We start from the raw sequence: 13722 nt of genomic DNA, 5'->3' as shown, positions 1-13722 counted from the left end.
GAGAAGAGCCAAGGCGCAGAGTCTAAGCAGTAACCAGGTCTTCTCCAGCGCCTCTGATGGTGAGGATGTTGCGCTGCTGGTTACTGCCAGGTTGCGGTCCTTGGGCACATCAGGATGGGCAGGATGAAACACGGTACCAAATCACAGAGCTGAAGAATAGTCGAGGAAGGCCGGGGTTGAGGCAGGCAGCAAGCAAGAGAGGTCAGGTCACAAGCCAGGGGTCAAATACCAGGGATCCAGGAGACAGACACCAGTGACACAGGGGACACTGGAAGCAACACAAGGCACAGGTGACACAGGAATATCCACTGACAGACAGAAACACTGGAACAGCACAGGGAAGTTAGCTGGCAACCAACAGACTGGACAACAAGGGGTTAACATAGGAGCTGGATAGAGGAAGCACTGAATTAGCCAACAGGTGTATAGGAACTAGCTCAAACGGACTAGAGGCTTGGCACCAGTGTAGACAAGTTGCACGAACACTGAGTGTTGTGTCTAAGCTAGCTAAATAGCCAGGGATGGTTAAGAGGCTATTTTCTGATTGGCCAGCGGATTGAATGGAATTGATAAAGCTTGGAAACAGAGGCAAGCCCAGAGTCAGAACTGCAAGCATGCGCAGGAAAGAGGCGTCTGCACTTTAGTGAGGAAGAGGTAGGTGTGACAGGGCTGAGGTTTCTCTTCAATATTAGGGAAGGAAGGGTTATCCTCCAATTTTATAATCCTCTTTCCAGATTTCCTGGGTCTCTATCTGTGATGCAATACTATAGTAAAATAAATGCACTCACATTGATAGGTTGCAACCATCACAGACAACATACCCCTTTTTTGCTACATATTATATACTTGATAACTAATCTGAACACTTGCTCCTAACTCAATACCAGACATCAGTGCCTGTTGCAATATAGTCACCATTATTTTTTGTTAGTTCCATAATGTTATACAGTTTACCTACAAATAATTTATCATAATGTTGTTTCTTTTTGTTATTCTGCCTGAAAAAAAAAATGGAGAATGTATACAAATACTAATGTTTAGGTAGATTAAATATTTTATCAGACAGCGAAAATAAAAACCCACTGAAGGACAAAAACAATTAAATATAATATTACCAACTGAAAAATTAAAAAATAAATGTATTATTATTACTACTTTATTTATTTTGCTTAATATGGCAGGGATGTGAGTGTGACCAGACATGCTGAATGAGTGCTTCTCTAATTCTATGCATTAATCCTGAACTTTCTTAAAATATTATTTTTAAATCTATATAGGCTACAAATGGACTTTTTTTTAACCTCCCTGGGGGTATTTCTGAGTGTGGCTCAGGGTGGATTTTCAATACCAAAAGCGGTAACCCCAAGCCACACTCGGGGTGGAGTTTCCAGGTAGGTAAAACTCCTACCTTGTTCCCACGTTCTAGCAATGTCCTCCAGCAATGCCCGCTGCGTGCTCCAGCAATGTCCGACTGGCATCTGCGCCCTCACAGTGTATACATTGGGGATGCGAGATCAGGGGAAGCAGATGCAGCCCGGACATCTGCTTGTGAGTGTGTGGCTGGAGGGCGGGACCGTCATGCAGGTAAGAGGGACCGGGTGGGAAATTTAAAATAATAAGGATTTTTAAATGCACCGCTTTTGCATTTAAAAATCCTTATTAATCATATTGCCAGGGGGGATAAAAGTAAATTTTTATTGAAATGTTTACAAAATATAGGAATTTTAAACAATACAAAAAACAAATAGAGAAGAACAGTGTACATAAAATCAAACATAAAAATACAAATATAGGTCCCGACAAGAAAATAATACAAATCAAATGTAGTACGAATATGTAGGCAACATTTAAGGCAACTACCAGGCTTTGTTTATCTTATGTGGGTAACAAACGACAAAAGTATACATAATACCTTATATATAGAGTTAGGTCTGTAAATATTTGGACAGAGACAACTTTTTTCTAATTTTGTTTCTGTACATTACCACAATTAATTTTAAATGAAACAACTCAGATGCAGTTGAACTGCAGACTTTCAGCTTTAATTCAGTGGGTTGAACTAAAAGATTGCACAAAAATGTGAGGAACTAATGCATTTTTTTAACACAATCCCTTCATTTCAGGGGCTCAAAGGTAATTGGACAAATTAAAAAGCTGAAAATAAAATGTTCATTTCTAATACTTGGTTGAAAACACTTTGCTGGCAATGACAGCCTGTAGTCTTCAACTCATGGGCATCACCAGACGCTGGGTTACCTCCTTTTTAATGCTCTGCCAGGCCTTTACTGCAGCGGCTTTTAGTTGCTGTTGGTTTGTGGGCCCTAAGGATGCTTTGTGCTATAAATGTATATCTTAAGGTTTCTACCCTTGATTTACTGTTGCATTATTCCTCCATAAATAAAGTGCTTTCTGAAATTTACTTTATAGGATTTTTGTCCCTAGCCTACCATCTTTTTAAACCAGCATAGATATGCCTGGATTAAGGATGTTCCAGAGAACATCTCTGGATTTTGCTAGAGATAGGCTCCTCTATTACAATTTTATTGATAGGATCTATTTTACCTAGTTTGAAAGGGCACAGTCATGGATATTTAAAAGGTACTATGAGAGTTCAACTGAACTCAAACTGAAGTGTTTAATTAAAAATAGATAATTAGATTGTAGAATGTGTAGAATGTTTTTATGGTTCTGTAACTAAAGTGGTCTTTATCCATAATATAAAATTTCCTAAAGAAATCACTACATTGTTCTGTAAATTGACCACTAGATGGTAACATTGTGTTTTGCTATAGATTAAAGGTGCGTACACACTTCCAATTTTTATCGTTCCAATCGAACGACGAACGATCGGTTGGGCAAAAAATCGTTCGTAAAAAAGTAACCAACGACGCCGACGAACGAGGAAACTCGTTGGAAACGAACGACCGGACCGGCGGATCGGATTGGACGACGATCGTTGAACATCGTTCGTGTGTACGGTCGTTCGTTGATCGTCCATGGTCTGAGCATGCGTAATGAACGAACGTTCGTTCACTTTCCTGTCGTGCACATAGTTCCTCTATCGCTCAAACGATCGTATCTATTGTGTGTACAATATCTACGAACGATCGTGTCGTTATCTCTATGTGCAGGATCGGTGCTATACGATCGTTCGTCGTTCGTTTTCCAAAGATAATAATTGGAAGTGTGTACGTAGCTTAACTGAGAAAGCACCTAACCTAATCTTTCCTGTAATTGTAAACTAGTTACAATCAGACTGCAATAAATGACATTCAATAAAACTCTTGAAGTTAGTATGGTGTTGTGTTTTGTAAATTGGCCCCTAGATGGCGATTGCATTTTTCTGTTGATTTGTTTGAAGACCTAGACTTAAAGAGGAACCAAACTGAAAAGTGCTTAAAAAAAACTTAACTTCAATCCCTCAGGGCAGTTCGATCTATCCAGAGGTGTCTTGCATTGGGTCCCGTGTCGTACCGGAGCTAGCGCTCCGGGCGCCGCTGTAAAGCCAAGGTAAGGTCGGACAAACAAACAGACAGAGGAAATATAAAATGCACTTTACTGAATACTGCGCAATATAAAAAAACTTATGGTTACAGGTTCTGAGGTATTGGATGTTACAAAAAAGGTGAATGCAAAAGGGAAATGTAAAATACAAAGGGGATAACAGTTTCCAACAATGGACACTAGGTGGCATCTAAGGTTTGCCTAAAACACTTGGCAAACTAAACTCAAATAGTTCAGTTCAAATAGTTGAGTTCAAACAGCAAATGTCACTTAGCTGTATATAGTTTTAGAAATCTGCAAGCTCCTCATGATGTGTCTCCCACGATTGGATGCACACAGTGGATTGCACAAACGCTCACACAGTGGGCAATCGGCCACCCCACTGGAACTCTAGGACAGTCACAGCGGACAGAATACACCTGATCACAGTAACACAGTCTTCCAGAAAGCACTCGTGCTATTCTGGCTGACGGCTGCCTGATCGCTGCATCAACTGGAGGGGACCACACAATCTGGCTGCAGCTCACATGCTCAGCTACTGCTGCCTCATCAGATCGGGTCACACTGGCCTCCTCCCCCCTGTACTGCTCAGCATTTATCACTTCTGGGCTTGGCCAACATCCCTGGGGATTCTGGGTAAAGCAATTTAAGTGGCCAGCACCAATACCAAAATTAAAAGGGCCACTCCTGTCAGTGGGGTTCACACCTCTACCTTTGACAGTCCTGCATCCTGGGGTGCTGGCCACCCCACGACACTCCACTCCACCCCACTTAACCTTGCTGTCTTTGGCAAGGTTGTAGGCCCCTCAAAATCTTTTCCGCAAAGCGAGCAGGCAGCCTCCCAAAGTTAGCCCTCTAGGAGCGCCTCAGTGGTTGAGTCTCTACTTCTTCTTGCTCAATCAGCTGCTCTTCTTCACGCTCTGGTAGTTCTGGGGGAAGCATGGTTGGGGCCTGTTGCACAATGGGATTGTCCCCTGTTGAGATTGACCCAGCTGGATCTGGGCCTTCATTTGGGAGGCCTGGGAGTGAGGGGAGAAGTACTGGAGGCATCCACCACTGGACTTCAATGGGTGAGAGCACCCGTGCTGTACTGTCTGGTACCAGATCAGCTTGACCACCTAGTTGGACATTTTCCCCAACTAATTTGAGGAGACTAGGGTGAAGATGTCTTGGTCTCTCCCGAGCTCCCTCTCTCAAAACATCATAGACAGGAACAGCGGGAATGGGCTGCTGTACTATAACTCCAGGAACTTCCTCCCAGGCTGTCTGCAGCCTACATTGTTGATGGGCACCCTTGCGCCTTATTAGCACTTTGTCCCCAGGGGCTAGGTCTAGGCTGGACGCCCCTGGGTCGTCTTGCTCCCTCCATGTCCAATCCTTAACCAATTGCTGGGTCTCCAATAGCGGCTGTTTCCACTTATTGATCCAAGAAGTTGGACTGTAGCTAATCTGTGGGCCCCCTTGTTGCTCATCCAAACATCACATGATAAGGAGAGCGACCTGTAGCAGCGTGCGCTGTGTGGTTATATTTCCAGACTACCTCGGCTAGGTAGTCTGTCCATTTTCTCCGTTTCTCCCGGGCTAGTCCCCTCAGTAGTTGTATGAAGGTGCAATTGAACCTTTCACAAGCCCCATTGCCTTGCGGATGATAAGGGGTGGTATCATCCGCAAGTGGGGCAGCATGTAGTTTACAATACCAATTAGTTTACACTACAAAGCTGGGTCATAATAAAAGGGCACTGGACAGTTTAGGTATAATACAAAGAAGATGGAAAATGGTACATACCAATTAGTTTGTGTGAAATTCTATATACTAAACGAAGGATGTAATTATGCATGGACCCAACGCACACCACAACCGCCAGAGGCATATACAGAAGGATGATTTTTCAGTACAAGGTGGCGTCATTGCCAGAACTTACCATCAGATGTCCTCAGAGTACAGTGCTGTAATAATATACACAATCTGCCAGTTGTGTTATAGGAATACACGAGAAAACCCCCTATTTTCAAAAGAATTGTAAATCCAAGAATGGCAATCACTTGCATTCATTGGAGGTGAAGCGTCCTGGGAAAGTTTTCATTTAATTTATAAATATATTTGTATTAACCAATTAATATATTAATTAACCAATTTATTCAAAAATAAAATTAAAGTTTATTTGGTACATCATTTAGGTCCAAAATGTCTTGGAGTTGCTGCACTCATAAGTAAAAAAATATCGAAGTGCAAAGGGTTAAATGATATAATTTGTAAACAACAAATTCATAAAATCATAAAATAGTTAATCTAAAATTTCCTTATAAGGAGTGGAGTAGCTACTGGCACTGTGGAGTAGAGCACACTGACTGCTAGCACTGTGGAGTGGAGTAGCTTTTGGAACATCATAGAAAAACAGAGAGAAAAAAAAACACAAGTAAGCATTAGTAACAGTGACATCCAGTGTTATAACTATGAACTGCAGTCAATCCAGCAATGGACTAAGCTTATAAAATGTTGTACCCCCAACACCCCTTCTCAACAGCTAAGGCTTAGTCCATCAAACCCATCTTCTTTGTAAGCCTTGAGTGTCTTTCAGCGGTCAGGGGCTTTGGATTTTATGCAACATTCACACTTAACAGTAACTGGACTTGGGGATACTGTTAAGTCCTTTGTCAGATTCCTATTTTGTAGTTCCTGTATACATTCTGGGTGTCTGTCACCTAGACACCTGTGCTACATGTGTTTGCAGTCATTATGCTTATGTGTACATAGTCTCACCTTTTCCTTCACTGTTTTGAGGTGACACAGATGATCATCCAGCTTGGCACATGCTATTGTTTGCTTGCCGTCCAGGATAGAACACTTGTCACCTTGGAATTTTATAGTGAGTCCTCTGGCTGTTAGACGCTTAGATAAGAGTCCTCCATCTAGATCAGGAACATAAAGCCCATCTTTCACTGGTATAGCTAAATTGTGTCCCGCATCATCAGTGCATACAAGCGTCCGGTGCCCATATCCTTCTGCATGTATTTTACATCCATCTGCAAGGTAAATAGTTTCTTTGTTATTCAGATCAAGTTCTGGGAAAAAAAAACTTCTATCATTTGTCATGTGACTGGTTGCCCCCCGAGTCGATGCACCAGCCTTGACATTTATGGTTGTCTGTCACTTTAAATGTGGCATTCCAGTTTCCTTCCCATGGATCAGAGATTGTGGCTTTGACCTTCTGTTTATTATATGAGGGACGTTGTCTCATTTGCTCTGCTTTCCATATAGTACAGTCTTTCTTTATGTATCCCTGTTTGTGGCATATAAAACACACCCTAGTCTCCTTCCTGTGTAACCTTGTGTCTGTAGCTTTAAGAGCGGTTCTGGTGTCAGTTTCTGTGAGGTCATGCACTAATTCCTTTCTTCTTTGATACTCATCTATGAGCCTGGTTTTTACAAATGCTAGTGTCAGATCTGTTTCAGGCCGTGTCTCCAGCGCATTAATCAGTGCAGTATATGTATCTGGTAAACTGCATAACAACATGGCCGCAGCATGACTGTTATATTCTCCCCGATTGATCTGAGTTGTGCAATCACTTCCAGCATGGGGTTTATATGCTCCTGCATGTCCTGTTCTCTGTTGAGCCTCAGTTTGTAAAGTTTCAGAAGCAGAAACAACTTGCTGTTTAAACTGGATCTTTCATGCAGTCTTTTCAGTACATCCCACATACTTTTCGCTGTGCCCTCATGGCGTATGTGAATGAGCTGATCATCCTCCTCTAGTAAGCTTATAATGGCCCGTGCCTGTCTGTTTTTTTTGTCTCAGTCCTGATCATTGTCCTGTGGCCTCTCTGTGGTGGTAACCTCCCACAAGTCATCTCTGGATAATAGCATTTCCACTTTAAACTTCCATAGCTGATAATTGTCATTTTCAGCTTGACCACTGAGAGTTTAACCTCTGAGTTTACGGCCATTCTCCCTCCTTTATATATATATATAAACAGTCTTACTTGTCTAGAGAAGATGTCTCTGGAAAGCTTCCTTATTTTGATCTCTGCGTCAGCCACACTTTCTCCCGTTCGGGGCTCTGTTCTGCCTAGGCTTTTTCCGGTGACTGGGCCCATAACCTGTTGCACAGTATGATTGCTGGGCGCAGAGGAGTCATCCTAGAACAGCCATTGTATGTTAACAGAAACATTAGTCTTTATTAGTTAGATTAGCCATCAAAATCTGATGGTGACCAAAGGCTCTCTCCTCTATATGCGGCCCTATTCAGTACCCCAGGTTTATTCCTGAATGCTGTAGCCAGTAGCAACCAGTGCTATGTCTCTGTTCATAGCTGACTGATTTCAGATAAAATTTGACTGGTTGCAATTGTTCACCGCACTTACAGGACCTAATAGCCCGGCTCACCTTTGCACCTGGCTTCTTTGCAGTTTAACCCAAAGCCGACACTTACAGCACCCGTCTCCCTTGCTGGTTTAGTTAAGACCTTCCATTTTTACCTAGCCAACAAGGAAGGGAGCCAGGTGCAAGTGTTGAATCTGGGCTAACAAGCAAGACAGCCAGGTGGAACTGAGGGGTCTTGGTCTAGCCATAAATAGAAACAGGTGGAGGGTTTGGTTAGCCAGCAAGGGAGCCAGGTGCAAGTCGGGGGTCTAGATAGCAAGCAGGGAAGCTAGGTGCAAATGAAGCCTGACCATCCATTTGCCTCCTTTTATGGCTAATCCAGACCCAACAATTGCTGCTGGTTCCTTTGCTGCCCATCCCAAACCCAACAATTGCCCTTGCCTGGTTTGCTGGTTAGCCCAGACCCCTTGATTTTTGCAATGATGGGCGTAGAGGTGCTCAGACGCTGCAGGCAACTGCCAGGTTTTGGCCCCCTTGCATGCAAAGGCAGGTGACTGCTGACAGAAAGGAATCAGGCAGGGTGCTGGAACGTGAGACAGAAGCATGGTCAAACAAGCCAGAGGTCAGGACAGGTGGCAAGCAGGAGTAGTCAAGAGACAAAGCCAGAGTCAGTACACAGGAATAGCTAATCCAGAAACAGAGCCTTAGGGAACCCCTTGTTCAGGCAACTTCCTGTTGCCAGTCACTTCCTTTATTAGGGGAGGCCATGAGGCAGATGGAAATCACATGACCCGCAGGTAAAAGAACCCACCACCAGAGGGAGTGCTGGAGGAGAGGCAGCTCAGTTTTGTGTTTGCACTTCTGCCAGCAGATAGAGTGCTTCTGCGGAATATTCTGGTTCTCTGGGGTAAAGGGGCAGCACTCTGCTGTCTGCCGTGGAATGTAAGATGGGTGGTACAGACACAGGCACAGGCACATATCTCTTGGTCCTATGTGGACCTGTAACTTTATTGTTTGCATTCTATTTAGTACTTACCTTCTTGCATGTATTTGTTTCCCTATGAAGTTGATTTACAGCTGCGAAACACGTTGAAACATCTTTGATTGATTCCCTACATCCGTGGTACACCATTTTAAAGCAGATCAAGTCCAGGAGCTAGATGACTTCCAATGAGGCATCTCGCCACCGTAAGAATGTTAGCTACTAAACATTTCCTATGTTTTTAAAGTTCAATGATATGTAGTATGAGTAGATAATAGGTCTAAAGAGAAGGGGATAGAATCTCCTTAAGCATATCATTAACTACATTCCAGTACGGAATGATGAGAGGGCAAGACCTGAAAATGTGATGTAAGGTACCCACCTCAGATCCACATCTCCAGTACAGGTTGCTGGTCGCTGGGTATATTACATGCAGGACATCCAAGGTAAGGTAAGGAAGTTCTCTGCCTAGGATACATTAGCATCTCAGTTTGTAAGAGTGTTTGGCCAGGGGGGACATTCAACTTGGCATGTAAAGACTGATATATTCCAGATATCAAGCCCCTTTGTCCTTCCACACAGATACTTTCAAATAAAGTGAGAGGAGAGACCAGTTTTTAGCTAGCATCTGAAGGTAGTGTCTGATCTACAAATATCTATAGAATGATTTTCATAGGCCAATTTAGCTGAATAAAACCTTTTGCTGCATTTTTAAACTCAGTACCACAGCTGTAGACACAATGTAGACTTCCATAGTGCGGTAATAAAACTAGAACTAAAAACTACATCTCTTAAAGAAAAACAAACACTTGCCAGTAGTTTTGTTGAAAAGGTGGCAACCCTATCTACACATCCAGTGCCTGGAAATTCAGAGTTCAAGCGTCTATTCTAGGGGGAATACATTTGGGGGAGTCAGAAATGGAAAAGGATCTAGGGGTTCTAGTAGATCATAGACTTAATAACAGCGTGCAATGCCAAGCTGCAATTCAAAAGCTAGTAAAATTCTTTCTTGTATTAAAAGAAGAATAGACTGCAGAGATGGAGACATAATCCTGCCCCTGTACAAAGCATTGGTCAGACCACATCTGGAATATGCGTCCAGTTTTGGGCACCAGTTCACAAAAAGGACATTGTGGAATTGGAGAGAGTGCAGAGAAGGGTAACTAAACTAATAAAAGGAATGGAGGAGCTAGCTATGGAGCTAGCTATGAGGAGATATTAGCTGAACTGAATCTATTCCCCTTTGAGAAGAGACGTTTAAAGGGGGATATGATCACCCTGTGTAAATATATAAATAATCCATATGAAGAACTCTCTTCCCAATTATTTGCTGAGATCATTACAAAGAACAAGAGAGCACCCTTTGCATCTGGAGGAAAATAAGTTTAAGCTGCGGATAAGGAAGGGATTCTTAACTTTAAGGTCTGTGAAAATGTGGAATCGGTAGTTTCAGCAACCACTCAGGAAGTAGTTTCAGCAACCACTATAGATTGCTTTAAGAAAAAGCTGAGTGCTTTTCTAAAAGCACAAAATATAACTGGGTATTAAGGATTTAAAGTAAAGATAACAGTGACTGTTGATCCAGGGAACATCCAATTAGCTCATGGAATCAGGAAGGATTTTTTACCCTGTTGAAGCAAATTGTACCAGGTTTTTTTTGCCTTTCTCTGGACCAACTATGTCTTTTAGTGTTTTACATCTGGGGTATGTTTATTTCCCTAGTGGTTGAACTTGAAGGACTTATGTCTTTTTTCAACTGAACCTACTATGTAACTATGTAGCTATGAACACGACTTAATCTTTTGATAAAATCATAGGTAGATGTGTGCTTAAACTGGTAGCTAGAATTTTAGTAAAAATTTTAGGATCCGAATTAAGCAATGCCATTGGGCGGTAGCTAGCAAAGCTTAGGTGGTCTTTACTTGGTTTGGGGAACAGCAAGATATCAGAATATAGCATGGAACTCAGAAGAGGGGGCCCCTCTAGGAAGCTATTAAAAAGCGCAGTCATGTGTGGTAAAAGTGTAGGTGTAAATGTATTATATTAACTATACAAGAAGCTATCCAGGCCTGGGGCCTTTTGTAATGGTAGTGTGCTAAGGTAGGAAGAGAGCAGTGAATAAGATACTAATATGAGGGGTAAGAGAGGACGTGTCAGCCCCTTGCACGCTGTGCACTGTAGTCCGAATAGTACTCACTGAAAATATTAGCAGTGGCCTCTGGGTCATAATGGGTCCCCCCGATTTGTCTCAAAGCACTAGTTGGTTAGATTTTGAAGTCCAGCCCCTTACTTTCTGTGCCAAATCTGATTTCCCTTATCATTAAATTTTTGTCTAAAATATCGCAGGTTGTTTTTTACTGTATCTAATTCCAGTTGTTTAAGTTGGTTCTGAATATACACCACCTGGCATAGTAACCATCATCAAGGGTTCAATGTACAAGGGTTTTTCAATTTTCCCAAGCTCATTAGAGAGTTGCATGTGTTTTAACAATTTATCTTATTTGAGCTTAGTGGCCCCTGACTCACTGATTTATGGGCCTCCCATTGCATGGAGATTTGTGTGACTAAGAGTGTATTCTCTGGAAAATACTTATCCAATTCACTTTGTAATGCTACTTTAGAGGAAACATGTTTCGTTAGAAAATCATTAGGGCGTCAGTGGCATTTCCTGATGTATTTTGTTTCACTATGCGCTACCATGTTTATGAGTTCTTGGTCTGACCAGGTGTTTTGACCTATGTTCGTCTGAGCGGTCACCCTAGACATGAGGATGTTTGAAAAAAAGTAATCGATTCTAGTATGTGTTTTGTGAACTGCTGAAAAGTAGGTGTTATTAAACCCTTTTAAATGGAAGCATGCTTCATTCACACCAACCACTGCTGCGATTCTGACTTTTAAGAATGTCTGTATCACTGCCATGCCCAGACAAGAATGTTACAGAGTTCCACATTAGGATTCCCTACTTTCTAATTGGAACATCCAATAATTCTGCAACAATTTTTAAATATCTATATATATAAAATTGTATGTATGTATGTGTATGTATGTATATATGTTCCACTATCACTCGAAAAAGCATGGAGACATTTCAACCAAACTTGCCATACAAATGACTGAGACTCATGTGAGTGCACCTGTCATCTTTGTACAGCGCTGTGCTATATGTCAGAGCTATATTTGGATGAAACACATGGAGACATTTCAACCAAACTGCTATGTTCCACCATGACTAGGAAACGCATTGACACATTTCAACCAAACATGCTAGACATATGTATCACGCACAGAGGGACAGGACCACTAGGGGACGCTATGGCTTGCATGGAAGTGGTGTGAGCCCTGAGAAGGATCCAAGCAGTAACCAGATTTTCTCCAGAGCCTCTGATGGTGAGGATGTTGCTCCACTGGTTACTGCCAGGTTGCGGTCCTTGGGCAGACCAAGGTGGGCAAAGCACTATACCAAATCACAATGCAGAAGGATAATCAAGGGAAGCCAGGGTCGAGGCAGGCAGCAAGCAACAGAGGTCAGGTCACATGCCAAGGGTCAACAGCTAGGGATCCAGGAGACAGACAGCAATGACACAGGGGCCACTGCGGGCACAGGGAACACAGAAGACACTAGAAGCAACAGGAGGTACCGGTGATGCAGGGATATCCACAGACAGACAGGAACACTGGAACAGCACAGGGAAGTTGGCTGGGAACCAACAGACTGGACAACGAGGGGTAAACGCAGGAGCTGGACACAGGAAACATGGATTAAGCAACAGGTGAACAGGAACTAGCTCACAGAACCTGGGAGTTTGAGCCACTTGAAACAGAGGCACGCCCAGCATCAGAACTGCCTGCATGTGCAGGAGAGTGATGCCTGTGCTTTAGTGGGGGAAGAGGTAAGTGTGACAATATGACTGAGACTCATGTGAGTGCACCAGACATCTTTGTACAGAGCTGTGATATATGACAGAGCTGTATTTGTATGTATGTATGTATGTATGTGTGTGTCTATGTCATCACTGGGAAACGCATGGAGACATTTCAGCCAAACTTGCTGGACATATGACTGAGACTCATGTGAGTGCACGGCTGATCTTTGTACAGCGCTGGGCTATATGTCAGAGCTATATTTGTATGTATTGTTAAACTGAATGTATGTGTGTATGTATGTATGTTCCACCATCACTCGAAAACGCATGGAGACATTTCAACAAAACTTGCCATACATCTGACTGAGACTCGTGAGTGCACCAGTCATCTTTGTACAGCACTGTGCTATATGTCAGAGCTATATTTGGATGTATGTGTGTATGTCATCAGTAGGAAATGCATGGGGACATTTCAACCTTGCTATGTTCCACCATCACTCGGAAATGCATCAACACATGTCAACTAAACTCGCTAGACATATCACTCAGACTCATGTGAGTGCACCGCTGATCTTTGTACAGCGCTGTGCTATGTCAGAGCTATATTTGGATGTATTTATGTGTTATATATATAAATTTGTGTATGTGATCACTAGGAAATGCATTGAGACATTTCAACCAAACTTGCTATGTCCCGCCATCACTTGAAAATGCATCTAGACATTTAAACCAAACTTGCTAGACATATGATCTTTGAATAGCGCTGTGGTATATGTCAGAGGTATATTTGCATGTATGTGTGCATGTATTGCTCAGCACAGTGTGCCTTTTTTCTTACATACTTTTTTAGGACTCTTCTACAAATTTCTTGCCTGTAATAATGCCTTCGAGAAAACGTAAGGCAATTGGCTGAGCGCAATCAAAGGTAAATCCCAAGGAAATGAATAGAAGACCTGCCAGGCTGCCTGAGAGAGCTACTACATTTAGAGCTTCAGAGACAGTAGAAAAGCATGAGGCCCAACTACAGGAAATGAAAGAAAGAGCTACTGCAT

This window comes from Pyxicephalus adspersus, chromosome 1 (genome assembly GCF_032062135.1).
Source record: "Pyxicephalus adspersus chromosome 1, UCB_Pads_2.0, whole genome shotgun sequence".
NCBI classification, from domain to species: domain Eukaryota; kingdom Metazoa; phylum Chordata; class Amphibia; order Anura; family Pyxicephalidae; genus Pyxicephalus; species Pyxicephalus adspersus.
The sequence above is the reverse complement of the archived record's forward strand: the minus strand, read 5'-3'. Positions refer to the sequence as shown.